Raw genomic sequence first — 17,826 nt, forward strand, 5'->3', positions numbered from 1 at the left:
CCAGGCCTGCGCTTGTGTGCTTCTATAACTTAAAAGGAACATTATAGAAAACTAAATGTCATGGGTCTATCATCTTCAAGCTTTTGGGTAAGACAAATGTCCCAAACTCCAGGACCCCAAATTTCATGAATTACTCTTGCTACATGAAATGTATGCTGGTCTTTTCTGTTCTATTCGATTTCATGTTTAAAGATACGCTTGTTCCAACACAGTAAGTTAATTTCATAATCCAATAATGGATTGTGTCTTGCAGTTTAAAAAACACTGGGTGAGAGGCCTGTTTTTGTATCGCTGAAAACATTAACGGACCACAGAATGGAAAATGCTGAAGACGACTGCTCTAAAAGCGCTACACACACAGCTGACGTGAATTTCTCCCCAAACTGAAAGAAAGACAGGTCAGCTGACTTGCACGAAAGACTTGCCTTCTTGCTCACCTGGGCTGAGGAGAGTTGTCTTATCTGACCATGAATTCACAGCACTTGGCTTGCTTTGGAAACTCACCCATATCTTGGCAACACTCTACTTGCTAGATGCTTACTTTAGCATCTACTCAGTGTGAACAACTCAGAGGGCAGAGATGGGAAGGAGGGTAAGATAGCCAAGGGCAACTAAGGGTCTGCTCTTTGTACTTTCAACTAGAGAGTGTAGTTGATGCCAGTAGCACACTTTGAGGGGGAACTCTGGGCTCAGCCCCTCTACTCATTCACCCGCTGTGCTCAATCCAGACTGTCTTCCTTTCCCTCGCTAGGACGTCATGCTCACAGCAATCCTAAAACGCCGTTCCCACCTTCCAGAACATCCTCAGGTTTCAGCTGAGCCGCTGCTTTCTCTGGGACATCTTCTCAGACGCCCCAGATCTAGCGCTCCCATGGCACCACGTATGCCCCTAGTACCGCGCTTACACACTCATTCTGCACTCATTTACTCACTACGTGCCAGCACTACTGTAGGAGCTGGGAATACGGCTACGGACAAACGCCAGCCCTCAGGGAGTTTATACTCTAGAGCAAGAAACAGACAAAATAAACATATAACATTGTCATGCACCGTAATATTATAAACTGACATATAACAATACAAATACTGGGCTGGCCAAAAAGTTCATTGGGTTTTTCCATAAGACGTTATAAAAAAAAAAACCCCAAACGAACTCTTTGGCCAACCCAATACATGATGAAATCATCACACTTATAACTTCCCCTTCATCTGGCTGCATCTCCCCCCGACCGGGTTATACATACAGCGTGCGGCTCTGAGCCTCCCAACAAAAGCTTGACGGATGAAACCACAGCCATCAACTTTTTTGGTTCTCTCCACTGTCCTAAGAATTTGTCTTGTTTTGGTCACATATAAGAGATAACTCAACCTTTACCTAATCTTCTGCAAAGGGTCTGTTCTGCACATTTAGTGTCCTTAATACTAACGCCACGCTTACTTGATTCTCCACAACTATTCATTGCTAAAGCACGAGGTCCTTCACATAAGCAGGGGCAGCCCTCCCTACAGAGACCCGGTGTTTATCTGTCAGGAGCCCTCCTGCCCATGGGTTCCCTAGTCCTCCAGGAGGTGCTGGAGTAATAAGTCCTCCAATTATTCTTCGCTAGAAAAAGGGACATAAGCACGAGGTGAGATAGGAAAAAACAAATTCAGGAGCAGCATTGGCCCAGAGAACCCGCACGTCGTGCACCAGATGATTTGGTAAAAAGCTAACTGGTTAATTGGTTAACCTCACACCCATTAGGATGCCAACTATCAAAAACCAGAAAATAACGGGTGTTGAGTATTGGCGAGGACGGGAGACACTGACACCCTCGTGCGCTGTTGGTGGGAGTGTCACATGGTGCAGCCACCATAGAAAACAGTGTGGTGGCTTCTCAAAAAACTAAACCCAAAATTATCATTTAATCCAGCAATTCCACTTCTGGGTATACAGCCAAAAGAATTTAAAGCAGAAATTTGAAGAGATACACCCATATTCATAGCAGCACTACTCGTAAGCCAAAATGTGGAAGCAGCCCAAGCGTCCATGAACAGATGAATTGATAAACAAAATGTGGTAGATACATACAATGGAATGTTATTCAGCCTTAAAAAAGGAAGGAAATTCTGACACGGGCTACAACATAGATGAACCTGAAGGACATTAAGCTAAGTGAAACAAGCAATTCACAAAAAGACAAATACTGTCTGATTCCATTTATATAAGGTCCCTAGAGCAGTCAAATTCAAAGAAAGTAGAAGGGAGGTTTTAAGGGGCTGGAGGAAGGGATGGATGGGGAGTTATTGTTTAATGGGTACATAGTTTCAGTTTTGCAAGATGAAAAGAGCTCTGTAGATGGATGGTGGTAATAGTTGCATGACAACGTGAATGTACTTAATGCCGCTGAACTGCACATTTAAAAATAATTAAGATGGGAAATTTTGTTATGTGTATTTTATCACAATTTAAAATATTTAATTGGTAGGCCGTCTAGCTCTGTGGTTTATGGCAATGCTTGGCGATCACACACACTTGATTCTAACAGTTACCAGCTGGAAGAGCTGGGCAAGTGACAACCTCCCTGAGCCTCCGTTTCCCCATCTGCAGAATTCGGATGGTGATGGTGGTGGTGATGGTGATATCAAATTTATATAAGCTTCGCAAAGATTAAACATTACAAACAGTAATGTCCGTCAAGTACAAATAAAATTGAGTATAATATCTGGCACATAAATTATAAATAATAATACATCAATAAAACCATGCCTTATTGCTTTTACTGGCTCTGATTACCATCAATAGTATTAGCTTAATTCAAAAGTTAACATCATAATTTTTAAAAAAAATGATATAAATGAACTCACTTATGAAACAGACTCACAGATTTTGAAAACAAACCTATGGTTACCAAAGGGGAAATGTGTGTGTGTGGGTGGGGATAAATTAGGAGCTTGGGATTAACATACACACACTACTAAATATAAAATAGAAAACCAACAAGGACCTACTGTATAGCACAGGAAACTCTACTCAATATTCTGTAATAACCTATATGGGGAAAGAATCTGAAAAAGGATATATGTATATGTATAACTGAACCACTTTTGCTGTACACCTGAAACTAACATTGTAAATCAACTACGCTCCAATAAAATTGAAAAAACAAAAGTTAACATCAATCTGTAGAAGTATGTGCTGCCAGAGTGAGTGGCTTTGAATATCTGCTAATTTAATCCCAGAGCAGAAATCTATGACTGTAGGCTTAGGATGTGCTATTCCTAATTTCAGAAACCTCTGGTTCTCATTTTGCACCAAGGATATCTTTAGATGACAGAGCAATGTGAATTTGTGTATAAGTGCTTGACAGGTTAAAATAATGAAAGATGTTTCCATTATTGCAAGGAAACACCTTTTCTCTTTTTTGCCTCAACATCATGTTTTCCTATGAGTTTCTCCTAATTTCTGCCTTAACAGTTAAAATACATATTAGAAAGCAAACCTGAATGATTTGCTGCTTGAAAACGAGACACTTAAAGTTTTAAAATTGACAGAAACAGAAAGAATGAGTTTAATGCTATGTCATGTCACCACAAGACTAATTTCCCTACTTTTTAATTACAATCTGATTTTGGGCAACAAAATTACGTAAATATGAAACCACATTATACATCAGTATTCCCTGGGACTTATAACCATTTTTTATTTTTATGAAATGATTTGTGAAAATTACTTGAAAAACAGATAAAAGATTGAACCCTCTAAAACGGAAGCCACCTGAAATCAAAAATACCCTTATTAACAAACAGTCACATTTGATTACTATATCAGCAATACTTTCAAGGGCCAACAACATAATCAGTAACTCTAAAACATGAAATGCACTAAGAACAGGAAGTACTAATTCCAATTCCTATTTTAAAGGATGGCAAATGTCCTATCATCAAATTCTGCATTATAAGGAGATTTGTGGAGCTTTACTCCTAATCTCCTGGTAGATTTCTACCAGAAGCCCACACTCTCAAAAGAAAATCCTGAGCCCAGTCTACACGGAATTTTAGATAAAACACCAAATTCATGACACAAAAGAATTTCGTCTTTTCCACAGAAGAGAGACAATATATTACAATGGCATGAGGGACCTTTATAGAAATGGCCAAAGACAAATGGGCTATTCGAGGGAGCCTCCAGGACCTGCTGTGAACAAGAGAAATCTCATCTTGGTGTTGAGAGGGATCTTTGAGATTTGAAGAAGGACCACGGTGTGACTTGCTTAACAATATCCCTGCATACCCGAAAGACAAGTGACACATCGGCAAAAGAAAGTTCCAGTGTTGACCTATGTATCTTCCATACAGACTCAATAGGGAGTGTCTGTTGGAGGGAGGAGGGTCTGGGAGAAGGAAAGCAGCTCAAGCTCGTCTGAGAGCCACCTGCCATCCTGAGCAACCATCGCACAAGACAGTGGCGGAAGTGAACAACTGATAAGGCGGAGGGGGTGACAAGAGTCCTCCCTGGAAGTTTACATTTTAAAAGTTTACAAGAAAAATCACAGGGTCTGAAACAAAGGCTGGTGATGCCGACAGGTTACTCTTGAAATCTGAGAGATAAGTTTACGAGGTGGGGGGGAAAAACCCCACAACAAACCAAATTAATTTCGACTTAATTGCTAACTTGGAGGAGCTCCACAGCTGGGGCTTTGAAGGTTTTAGAAGCTCTTCCCATGTTGCGTCTTTAAATATATATATGTTCAATCAGCACAAGAAAGACTAACCAGATCAGTCTGTGGCAGACACCTGCCTCAAACAATGGCACTGATCTCCGAGGGATTTTAAACAGCTGTGCATAAACTTCAAAAGTAATTTGCAACCAAATTAGTAAATGTCACCCTCCTTCCCACCAGACACAGCATTTTTAAAAAGACATTAAGCATCCACCGTGAGACTGCCATTTTACAAGAGTTAACAAAGATAAGTTAGGGGGGGAATGAAGATGGTGATTCATAAGTTTGGGTGTGGGGTAGGAGTGGGGGAACCCGCACCTTACGAACAGGGCTTGTCTATCAAGTATCCCCATCAGGAAAGGACGGTGGTGGTCACAGGTTCTAGAGAACAATGTAAGGAGAGCAACAACCAGACTCGTGTTCAGAAAGGGCAGGGCACCTGCGGGACCCGCACGTTACCGCTACCTAGGGACGAATCATCCTTGGTTTGGGTCATTCCCTCCACGGACACAGAGCGGTGTCCTCTCCTTCTTCTCCCCGTGTCACCACCCTCCTCCTTGGCAGCTTGGTCCATCACTGAATCATCTTTTCTTAGCACCACTCTGACCAGGACAACCCCGAAGGACAAGGCAGCTCAGCAGTGCTGTCCCGGCAGAAACCCCAGCATCTCCCAGGTGAGGCTGCCTCGGGCCTCTCTTCATTGACCCCGTGGGGAGTGCCAAGCCATTAGCATGAAAGGTCCATTTCACACTGATAACCGGGGCTCTTAAAAACCCAATAAAATAAAGACACTGACTCTACTTTCTTAACTTGTGGCCCTCAAAGCTGAAAAACATTCTCACCAAGGTTACAGGATTGAGCACCAGGGAAAAAACCACTCTCACCCACAATTACGGCATGAAGCACCACTTTTTTTTTCTTCTTTGTATCTATCAAAACCGGCCTCGCCCTGACGACGGCCCCTGGAAACAAACCAAGTTTGTTTATAGGCGAGTGTTAGCAGCCCTATCCGATCCTCTAACAAATGCCAAGAAAACTGAAGTTATTTTCCTCTGCGGACAGGTTGCCACTGCATCAAACACCTCTCCTTCCCAAAACATGCCGAGAACACAAAACTTTCCGCCGCCCTCCTCCCTCCCTCCCTCCCACCCAAGCCGTTCGTTCAGGTGAAAGAAAACCCCAGAAGCAAGAGGAGGCGGCCCGGCCCCTTCCCCGGTGGCCTCCGCCCGGCCAAGGTCCGCGCATCCCGGGCACCCCGCGCGCGAGAAACCACGGAAACTAGACCCAAAGTTTGCGGCTCGAGTGGCCGTTTCCGAGTTCGCCATCAGCCTACTCACCCCTTCCTGGACCGGCTCGGAGCCGGAGCCCGAGCTGGGTGGCCACCCACCGCCCCTCGCAGGGCGCACGGCCCCGACCCCGCGGCCCCTGCCCTCCCGGTCGGCGCCCGGCGCAGGGACCTACCTGCGGGCGACGGCGGTCCGAGCGCGCGGCTGGGTGACGGCGGCGGCGGCGCGGGAGCGGGCTGCCGGCGCGGTGGGTGCGCCCGCGGGCGGCGCCGGCCAGAGGGCGCTAGTCACCCCGCGGCCCCGCCGCCGAGACTGCTCCCCCGACGCCCTCCCCGGAGCCGCGGCCCGCGCACCACCCGCCGCGCGCCGCTCTCCCCGAGGGCCCGCCCCGCGCTCCTCCCCGCGCTTCCGCTCGCGGCGGCCTCGGCCCTGAGACCAGGACCCATCCCCGCGCTGGGGATGCCGAGCCAGGCGCCGCGCGCGGGCAGAGGGGCCCCGAGTCCACGTGACTCTCCATCCAACCAAACCGAAAAGCGAAACGAGCCTTCCCACGGGAATGCTCAAGGTCATTAGGTAAAAAGAACTTCAGCTGTTTGGCCAGCTTTTTCCACTAGAAAGGGCTAGAACACTGTTCTTTTAAAACGACCCACCTGAGAAGGATTTGGTGCCGTTCTGTCCGCTAGATAATCTTTCCTCGGTTGTGTCCTACCTCTGACTTTGTTTCTGCACAGTCGTTTTATATATCATTTCCAAGATGCATTGCTTTGAATTTCCTGATTTTGCTGGTTGTATTAAAGCCCTTGAAGCTGTAGTGCAATGTCTTATCAGTGCATTTGTCATTGGAAGAGTTTACGCCTGGTTTGTGGTACTGATGATCGTGATGAGGATAGTTGGGGTGCTTTTTCCTGTGGTCTGTAGAACTAACTTTTCATTCAGGTTAGAAAATCTATATACTGGTTACCAGTACTGCAGGGCCGTTCCCTCTCAATTAGGCCACGAAATGATTAAAATGTACTTGGTGTAGGCTTTTGTCGCTCTAATATACTAAGCCCAGGTTAGTTTAAGAAATAAAACAATAGTCCTTTGTTTTGTCTTTTGTTTTTTTTCTTTAGAGAGGGAGATTAAAAATGTATGGAAGAGCCTAACGTTGGATCAGCGCGCTTCCGTCAGCTGATGACAGCTCAGACTACAGCTAGTCCCAAACTTCTAAAGATGAAAAACTGAGGCCCAGAAGGGTTTACTGACTTAATTCACATAGCTGCCTTGTGGCAGGCCTGTGCTGGGAGGCCAGATACGCTGACTTTTCCCCCTAATCTGTATGAATTCAGCAAAGCAAACGCACACACCTTTTACAGATAAAAATATATTCCCTGAAAAGTATGCTGTCTCTCACATTTATCAATATGTGACAGCACTGCATAGACCCTGACGCCAGGATCACCCAACAGAGAGGCTGCCACGTCTTGGAAGATAGTAGCCAGGAGGTGTGAGGCTGGACACACCTTGGCTGTGTGGGCTCACTGTGATGTCACCAGAGCCTGGCACACAGTAGGCGCTCACTGTACATTTGCTATTGAGATTTGGTGGGAAAATGCATCTATGGCTGAGAACAAGGTGGCAGAGCTGGAGAAACGACCCCCACTAAGAGGCCCAGCTTCTCTCTGGGAAACCTCCTCGTTCAAGATGCCTTCCTCCTGGCTCTCCAGAGCCATCCTTAAACAGAGCCTGTCACATGGAAGAGAGATGGCAGACTGCCAGAGGCTGCAGGGCCTGGGAGACAGCAAACCCACTCATTCTTCATTGCTGGGGTTTTCAATGACTATTTGAGAAGGAGGTTAAATATGAATCACATGTAGGGGCTCAAGGGAAAGTCATATGTCCTTTTAATTTAGTCAGTAGTCAGTGGCTTTTAAAAAGTTTCAAATAATGATGATGACGATCATCATCATATACTGAGGACCTATCTACCAGTGGCTGTAATGAGCACTTTTCATTTTTTTAATTGGTTATTTTTGTGATGAGCACGTTTGATGCACTATTCATTTAATCCTCACAACAATCTCAAGAGGTGGATATTATATCCTCATTATCATCACTATCATCACCATCATCATCTCTATTTTAGAGATGAGAATAATGCAGCTTAGAAGGATTATGCAGCCTGCCCACAATCGTACAGTTAATAAAGTACCACAACCAGGATTCAAACTCAGGCCAGTCTGAAACATCTCCCTTAGGCACTGTTGAATACTGCCTCCATTCTATAGCCATACCCTCCTTTTTCTGCTTCTCTCTCTTTTGGACAATGGTCCCTGGAGACCCGTGCTACTCTACTATATATCCATATAGTCCTATGATTGGAAACCCATTAATCTGAAGACTGGATCTTTTAAAACAATATTCAACAAATGTCTAGAAAGGCTTTGTTGTTGTTGTTGTTGTGTTGAATCTCATCTAAAAGAAAAAAAAAAAATCCCTATTTGTTCTTGTTCCATGTAGGCGTTAGGGATACCTGTAGACCTTTCTGACCCCAGCATCCTGTATAGCCAGCCTTCCCTTCCCCAGGCTACAGGGCATTTCTGTTTTGTGTCAGACTTTGTCTCATTGTTTTATAAACATGGCTGCTGCTCAGAAGTTCTCCACACCTTTATTTCCTGGAAGAGGAAATTGCATTTCCTGGAGGGGCTTACATGTGGGTGGTGAGGTTCCACTCATTACGTTAAACACACCCGAACTTTCAGTTCTGTACTTCTTTCTCCGCTTCAACTTCTGCCCTGAACTTTCCTGGAATCGTGCTGAGAATAAGACTGTGAGGCAGCTTTTTCAGTTTCCTTTAGCTGGGAAAGACATGATTCCTGCTCTGGATCGAGAGCTAAGGAATAAATGACTGTCTTGAATCTTATCTCTGGGGACATCTCAATCCATCTTCCTTCTACTTGGGATTTGCAAAAGGGAGCTGAAGACATCTCTTTGCTTTTAATTGGGACCTGGTGGATGATTAAGCTCTATCTCCCAAACAGGCCAGCTCTGACACCCTTCTGTGAAACTGACCTTGGGATTGAAATTCAAAAGAAAACATTCTTATTATGAGCCTCAATTTGGAGAAAGACGGTATTAGGGAGAAGTAGGATATGATCCCACAGACAGTTTGAACAGAGGATAATTTCACAAGGACCCTTCTGTGCAGAAAGTCACCACTCGGAGGAAACCAGTTCAGACAATTTCATGAGGAGTTTATAAAGTGGTCCACCTCAATACCCAGAAGAATCAGCATGGAACTGGAAGGCAATGATCTACCCTGACCAAAGATTTGATAAACATGTTGTGTCTAGTGTAAACTTATTCAGAAAATGTCAAAATTATTCTAGGAGCTATGGGTGAAAGAGGCACAGACAAAAAACAGATATTTTCTTGTACAACACAGGGAATATAGCCATTATTCTATAATAATTATAAATGGAGTATAACCTATAAAAATTTAGAATCACTGTGTTGTACACCTGAAAATAACATTATCAATCAACTATACCTCAATAAAAATACCACTGCCTCTAATAAAAACAGGTATTTTAAATCCACAGCTTGGACAAGGGAAAGGGAGATTTTTTTTCCCCTTTCACTCCAACTTTAGACATTCAAGTGGGAAAAAAGGATAATTAGAAATTAGAAATTTTTATTGCCAGAGGAGAGCTCTAAACCCTGAAGCAAAAATTGGTCTTCCCCTTAGGGAGTAAGTAAACCTTGATTACTGTTGATAGTAAGATTGATATCAACTCTTCCAAACCATGAGGGGGAATGGTGAAAGGTGAATGCAAATTTTATCCTGAAATAAAAAAGGAACAATGTTCATAATCTGGTATGTTTGAGAGTTCTGTTGTTATTATACATGCTTAGTAATGTTAAGCTAATTTTAAAATCTTAGACAAGGTAGGGGAGGTAGGTGTTACATCTCCATTTAAGAAAGAGATGATGAGTGCACCTAACATAAGCTAAAACTTATTGTGCATTTATGGCGTGTGTCCAGGCATGGTGCCCAGCACTTTAAGTTATTTAATTTGATACTTACAACAAGTCCCTTGAGATGAGTAACATCCTCTTCATTTTCCAGATAGGACAGCTGAGCTTCAGAGGTCAAATAAATGATTTGCCAGCTTCATTGAGCCAATAAGTGTGGGGTATGGCTTGACTCCCAGTCTGTTGACCCCCAAAGCCATGATTTTTGCTGTCATGCACAGAGACAAGAGCTGAACTTATAGCCTGATTCTCGAAACACTAAACGAATCGTGTATGTTTACAGATGTCCTGATGAATACAGTATTCTAAGAAGAATTAACACGTGTAGATGGCCAATTGTAAATTAGAATGTATCAAAATTCCCACTTAATAATGCAGCCATAGAAAATAAAACAAATAAAAATTTTAATCTTTAATGATGCAGAACGCTTGGAGTAAATCATTTTTCCTGAGCATCAAATATTGTTACATCATAAAGAAATTGAGCATGAAAGTGTTTTTTAAAAAAAAAAAGTTCTTTTTTTTTAAGGTAGAGAGTTATAAAAACAATATTGCTGTCTTTTTTTTTTAACGTCTTTATTGGAGTATAATTGCTTTACAATGGTGTGTTAGTTTCTGCTTTATAACGAAGCGAATCAGCTATACATATACATATATCCCCATGTCTCTTCCCTCTTGCGTCTCCCTCCCGCCCTCCCTATCCCACCCCTCTAGGTGGTCACAAAGCACCGAGCTGATCTCCCTGTGCTATGCGGCTGCTTCCCACTAGCTATCGATTTTACATTTGGTAGTGAATATATGTCAATGCTACTCTCTCACTTCATCCCAGCTTACCCTTCCCTCTCCCTGTGTCCTCAAGTCCATCTCTACATCTGTGTCTTTATTCCTGTCCTGCCCCTAGGTTCACCATAACCTTTTTTTTTAGATTCCATATATATGTGTTAGCATACGGTATTTGTTTTTCTGACTTACTTCACTCTGTATGTGCTATCTTGTTTTAGTTGTGGCTTCTGAAGTCCTTAGGCACCACTTTTTAAAAGTCATCCCTGCCCCTAAAGAGACTCAAATTGTAACATAAGTATCCGAATCAGACAGTGAATGGTAACGTTTTCAATGTTTTAATATGGATACAAGTTAACACAATAAACTTGGGGTGTGTTTGTAAGGTCTAAGGATAGAATCAGGGCGAAAGGAAAGGTCCAGAATCTCTGAGGATCCACAGATACGTTTTGGATTTGGTGAGTCCAGGTATATCAGCAAAATGAGTATGGCCCAAATGGATATAAAACTTTGTCTGAAATTAAAGGGAGATTGACTAGATAGAATCACGTTTTTTAGTGATCCTCTTCCACCAGTGGAAAAACAACAGCAAACTGAAAATCCAAAAGACCATACATTTTGATGAGAAATCCTCCCCAGGGAGGATTAATAAATCTGAGAATTAATCTGTGAATTCTGGAGGAAGAAATTAAGATGAAACTTTGGTCATATTTATAAATTTGATTATTGCAATTCTACAATTTGACACAGCACAATTACCCTTAGATCGGGAAATCAGTGAAGGCACATTAGAGTAAAGCACTTTCTCAGTCTCCTTTTTGAGAAAGCAAATAACACACCTGCCTCTCATTACTCCCTTTTTCTTCAATCCACACCTCTCAAACACATTGTTATGGTTTTATTCTGCCATTAAAACACACACACACACACACACACACACACACACACACACAGATGGAGGGAGGGGATTTATGTTGGACTACATGGGGTTATTCTGTCAGGTTTCTTTGAGCTATAAAAGGCCAAGAATAAATGCCAATTAAAAGGAAGTTCTAATTGTTAGTGATGGGGAATGTAATATAATTTGCTTCTAGTACTCATTGCTGATTTAATATAGTCATTGGTGTAAAAAATTCAAATATTCTCAAGGAAGTCATACACTGATGGCACAGGAAAACGCTGACAATCAAGAATTTCTTCTTTGTGTTCAGCTTTCCTGACTACACGATAGTTTCAACCATTCACTTTAAAGTAAATATTTTGTGAAATGAAAATATAAGTAATTTCTTTTTTTCTCAGTGGTTACAATAGTGGCCTAATGAGGCTAAATTGACCATATTTGGCTGTGCTGTGAGTCAGAGGTGCTCTGTTGCATGCTCCCACTTCATCCACCAACCCCAGCATCTCACCCCTGAAATGTTTGTTTTTAGCCCCAAATGGTGATGCTCAAGACCGGTTATTTCTTTTCTTTTCTTTTTTTTAAAAAAATCTTTATTGGAGTATAATTGTTTTACAATGGTGTGTTAGTTTCTGCTTTATAACAATATGAACCAGTTATACATATACATATGTTCCCATATCTCTTCCCTCTTGCGTCTCCCTCCCTCCCACCCTCCCTATCCCACCCCTCTAGGTGAAGACCGGTTATTTCTTTAAACTTACATTGGCTCATATGTTGTAAGTAGATCCAAGCTGATATTTCCTTCCTTTCTTCCTTCTTTCCTTTCTTTCCTTCCTTCCTTCCTCTCCTTTCCTTTCCTTCCTTCTTTCCTTCCTTCCTCCCTTCTTTCCTTTTCTTTCCTTCTCTCTTTCTCTCTTTCTTTCCCTCTTTCTCTTTCTTTCCCCACTCTCCCTCCCTCCCTTCCTTCCTTTCTTTTTCTTTTGTTTTTTCCTGCCTTTTCTTTTTCTGCTTGTATACTAGGCAGAGTCAGCAAACAAAAGAAGTAAAGCCCTACACTTGGGATTCAGCATATCACTCAGAGAGCAGATGCTTTATCTCCATTTTACACATAAAACACACATATACACACATACCACACACACAAACCATAAACCTGAATTGCCCAGGACTTGAATAAAATGTACTCTGATGATAAAAGAAAAATCTGTAATATTTAAGTAATCATATCAATAGGTTATATTTGTACATTTATGCAACATTAAAAATAATGAAAAATAAATTAATCTTTCTACACCTCATATTAGAACTTGATGGAGATATGCCCCAAAATCAAATATATGCAGTATCTTAAGTTGGAAGATAAGCTTTTTTTCTAAATAGATTATAAATATCATGCATTATTTCACAAATACTTCTGTTTGTTTTAAAATTAAATAAAGGAGAGGTATGCAGATTACATCTTGCCAATTTCATAAGGAAGATTGAGTAGGTCAAACCTCTAAAGTACTTTGGTCCCTATAAACCTTAAGAAGAGAATGTTGTACTTTGAATGATCAACTACCCTTTATAAAGCATTTGTACCATGGTATTTTACATGTATAATCTTGTTTAGCCTGCATAACAAACCTATAATATGGGTGGTGTTATTTACAATTTACCGATGAGACCACTAAGGCTCAGAGAGGGTAAGGAACTTATCCAAGATCACACAGCAAGTGAGTGGCAGAGCCAGACTCAGAACACAGGAAGGGATCATTTGGACCTATGCCAGACTGTGTCTAGAGAATTCTAGCCACCAACTAAAGAGGCTAAAAATAGGGGTCATAATCTGCATGCAGATTTTGAAAAATAATGTTTATTATTTTTCCCATGATAAAAGTTATGCATTTATTTGCATACACACACATTTAGAAATTAGAGGACAGAAAAAAGAGAAAAAAGATTACCCATAGTTGCACAACCAAAGACAATAAACATTTTGATATATTTCTTTACATGCTTTTATCTATAATTTGGGGGATTATTTTATTTTAAAAATAACTTTTACGTGTTGCCTAATTGTAAAGTAATGAATATTCATTATAGAAAATTTGAAAAATATTAAAATATATATAAAAGAAGTTGTAAAACCCTCGTATACTCAAAGTATAAAGATGACTGTTAATCCTTTGGTATCTTATCCTAGTCACGGCTGAGAGCACAAATCTTGAGACTGAAGCTGAAACTGTCTGCATCACACAATTTGTAGTTTACGGTTCACAATACCTTTTTAAAAATTTGTTTGTTTGATTTTTACTTGATTTGTTAATGTTTTATTTGTCAAGAAATTGCAAATGTGATTTTTAGGCAGATGATTGGAATGCTTTGGTTGCTCTAAACAGGACCAGCTACTTGGCTTTTTCCTAAACAACAAAAATTACTCTCCCCACACACAAATATCTTAATGAATAATGATACTGTTTAAACCTGCCCTTATAACTCCACAGAATGGCTTAAATTTTTTTCCTCAAATGTCACTTGCTTTAAGTAGTTTCTACTGTGCAGGAAAGAAAACCAGGAACTCCCTGTTTACTAATTGGATCATGCACTTTTAACCAGAGGGAAAAGCTTCTGGTCAGGCGAAAGCAATTAATACTGAATTTCCAGATTAAGTAAATAACTTTGAGTGTTACATAAATTGGGGAGGGCTGCAGAAATTCGGATTAAATTGTAATCACACTAAGAAAGTTTCTCTCCAAGCAAAAAGCAAGAAAGCTGTTGCTTGAGAACCTGTCACGTGACCTGATGTGCCAAGCAAACTTAAAAAGACTTAAAAACTTAAGAACTTAAAAAGGGTTCTGAGCGAAACAGCAAAAGGTGCCCCACATTCCAGCTGCTACAATATTATTACCAAGTTTTCACTTCTCCTGGGAAGGTAGTGAGGACCAGCGCCAACTAAACCAAACAATTAATCAACGGAAAGTCTTTAAACATAGATTCTTGAGGTTATTATGGCCTTTTTTCACTGTTCCATAGAGTATCAAAGCACTGAAAAGAGTTTTTAAATAACTATTATACATGTATTTGTTTTTCCAAAACTCTATTTACTTACCTTTTACAGATTCATAGTTTCTCTTTTCCTTGTGATTTCATTCAGATAGAATGGAGACCTCTTCCATGGTTCCAAACTTAAATGCTTCCTTTTATTTCTCAGCTAAGAAAGAAAATTCCAAAAATTCCATGATCTACTTTGTAACTCTGGACATAGTGACTCCATTATGTACATTATGGGGAAGATGTGGAGAAAGTGGAATTCTCATGCAAACTAGTACAACCTGGGGAAACTGTCTGGCAGTATTAACTAAAGCTGAGCATATGCAGACTCCGTGACCCAGGCATTCCTTGAGTATATAACCCATAGACACATATACATACACGCACTAAAAGATGTGAACAACATATTTGCATCACGTGTACAATCATGATGTACCACATTTCATGATGCAGCAATGAAGTTCAACAAACTACTGCTATAGCATGAACGAATCTCAGAAATTGTCATGCTGAGTGAAAGAAGCCGGGTCTAAAAGAATACATGCTGTGTGATTTCATTTACATAAAGCTCAAAAATGGGTATAATGAATTTATTCCATGAAAAGTCAAGATATTAGTTATTAGATTTAGGGATGTGGATGATGTAGTTTCTGGAAACGGGCATTAGAATGGCTTATGCTATTAGAATGGCTTATGGCTTGGTGATATTTTATCACTTGATGTGGGAGCTGGTTACATAGATATGTCCACTTTGTATAAATTCATCTCATGGCACATATATGGCTTATATACTTTTCTCTGTGTGTCAACCCCAATAAAAATGTTACTATCTGAAAGAGACTAGAAATAAGTGTCGGCAAGGATGTGGAGAAAAGGGAACACTTGCACATTCTGGTGGGAACGTAAATTGGTGCTATGGAAAACAGAAGTTCCTCAAAAAAATTAAAAATAGAATTACCATACGATCCAGCAGTTCCACTTCTGGATATTTATCCAAAGAAAATGAAAACACTAATTCAAAAAGATACACTTACCTGCATGTTCATTGCAGCATTATTTACAATAGCCAAGATATGGGAACAACCTAAGTGCCCATCAATGGATAAATGGATAAAGAAATTGTGATAGATAGATAGATAGATATAATGTTTTATATATATATATATATATATATATATATATATATATATATATATATATATATATATATAAATGGAATAATATGAACTATTATTCAGCCATAAAAAAGAATGAAGTCTTGCCATTTGTGACAACATGGATGGACTTCAAAGGCATTAAGCTAAGTGAAATAAGTCAAAGACAAATACCATATGATCTCTCATATATGGAACCTAAAAAACAAAAAATACTAAGCCCCAAAATAGAGAACAGATTGACATTTGCATGGGGTGGAAGGAGAAATGGGTAAACTGGTTTTTTTGTTTGCTTCAGTTTAGAAAAACTGACTTAAAAAGGGTTATTTGCGAATGGAATATAATATTATCATATCCATAAAGCCCTTTCTGTGTAGCCTGAAACAGGATTGGTGTCCCAGGTAACGGTGAGTTCACAAACTCAGCGAGTGCGACTGCAGGGCAGATGTGTGAGTTCTCTCCTCGTTCTATCTCTGCCTCTGTCTGTTTTTCTTTGTCTCTCTCTATTTCTCTGGGTCTGTCACTCTGTCTCTCTCCCTATCCCTCTCTGTCCCCACCTCTCTTTCTCTCTCTCTGTGTGACTCAATATGCCACAAGTTAAGCTCAATGACAGCGTGACCTCAAACAAGTCACTGATACCTTCTGAGTCCTTTTTCCTTGTTTGATGATGAGGGAGTTAGACAAGATGGTGCTTCCACTCCTTTTGGACCCTCACTGCTGTGATTCTAGGCTCCTTTTCCTCTGTGAGGCTTCCCCGACCTCTTGATTTCACAGTAGTCTCTCTCTCTCTCTCTCTCTCTGAAATCCACCTGCCGCCCCTCTCCAGGGTAGCACACTGACATCTCAGACCCAGATTTGTGCTTGTGTCTTTGTCTCTGTTCCCCCCACCGCCCCTGCCCAGTTTCGTACCACTGCACCTTGTACAGAGTAAATAATACACAATGTTTGTCCTATAAAGGCAAAAATTCAGTAAAAAATAGTTTGAAGTCCACAGTACAGTCAGTGGGTAAATGCCTAAAAATTTTTTTAAAAAAGTAGAATATTTCCCAACTTGGGTGAAAGGCAATTTGTGCCAATTTCTAAATGGACTTTAATCACGAATGTAAAGTACAAATGGGAGTAGTTATGACCCATCAATGTTGCTTTTTGGGCGGTAACATGTCTATGAGATTAAAGCATCATGAAATAACTGGCATAAAATATAAATACAGACAAAAATATAAAGACAATAAAGAATCATCTGGAAGATTTTTACTTGAGGTAATTAAAGATAAGGTTTATAATGATAGAGAGCCTGAGAGTTGATAAAGAATATGAAAAAGGAGGGCTGGTTGATAAAAATTTGTCTGTCTTCTGAATTGTTCAATTGTACTTAATCATACACTTGAGGAGCTGAAAACGTTTATTTCAAAAGGTATGTTGCTAAACTGAAATCTTAGGGAGCTGAAAACGTTTATTTCAAAAGATAATGTTGCTAAACTGCAGAAGGATAAGTTTTATATCCTTTTGAAAACACCTACTTTCCTATATTATCATTTTTTCGAATATTTCTTTGCTCGTGAAGAACTGATTTGATCTGTGGTTTAATCTCCTGATTAACTGAATACTAGTTATCTTGTGGGGTGGACCCTCCATGATGGATAGTGCATGCTCTTGCATCAGGTATGGATTACAGAATTGTTTCTGCAACTGCCAAATCCAGGACCAGGTGTGGGAATGGAATCTTTTAAGGAGCAGCCACCCTGAGGCACCATCTGGGCTGAGAGGCAGAGAGGGGTGTGGTATGAAAAAGGTCCATGTGGTCCAGGTTCAAATGGACTGCACGCTCCCGGCCAACCCGCCTACCCTCAGCCTTCATCCCTCATGCAAACCTGTGAGCGTTAGGATGTGTCCTGTGACAGAGGCTCAGCGTGGTCCTGTGGGTATTTCTGGTGTTGTTGAGGAAGCCAGAGAAA

At 40.8% G+C, this 17,826-nt stretch overlaps 1 protein-coding gene across 1 annotated transcript in view; it reads right to left on the reverse strand.

The window, feature by feature from the left end:
• PRKCQ (protein kinase C theta) overlaps positions 1 to 6,178 on the reverse strand; it is a 156,540-nt gene extending 150,362 nt beyond the window's left edge. Inside the window, exon 1 of the mRNA XM_068538324.1 lies at positions 6,165 to 6,178. The gene's annotated coding sequence lies outside the window, so the exon portion shown is untranslated. The remainder of the gene's footprint in view (positions 1 to 6,164) is intronic.
• Positions 6,179 to 17,826: the final 11,648 nt, after the last annotated feature.

The sequence above is a fragment of the Eschrichtius robustus genome, chromosome 1, assembly GCF_028021215.1.
Source record: "Eschrichtius robustus isolate mEscRob2 chromosome 1, mEscRob2.pri, whole genome shotgun sequence".
NCBI lineage: Eukaryota > Metazoa > Chordata > Mammalia > Artiodactyla > Eschrichtiidae > Eschrichtius > Eschrichtius robustus.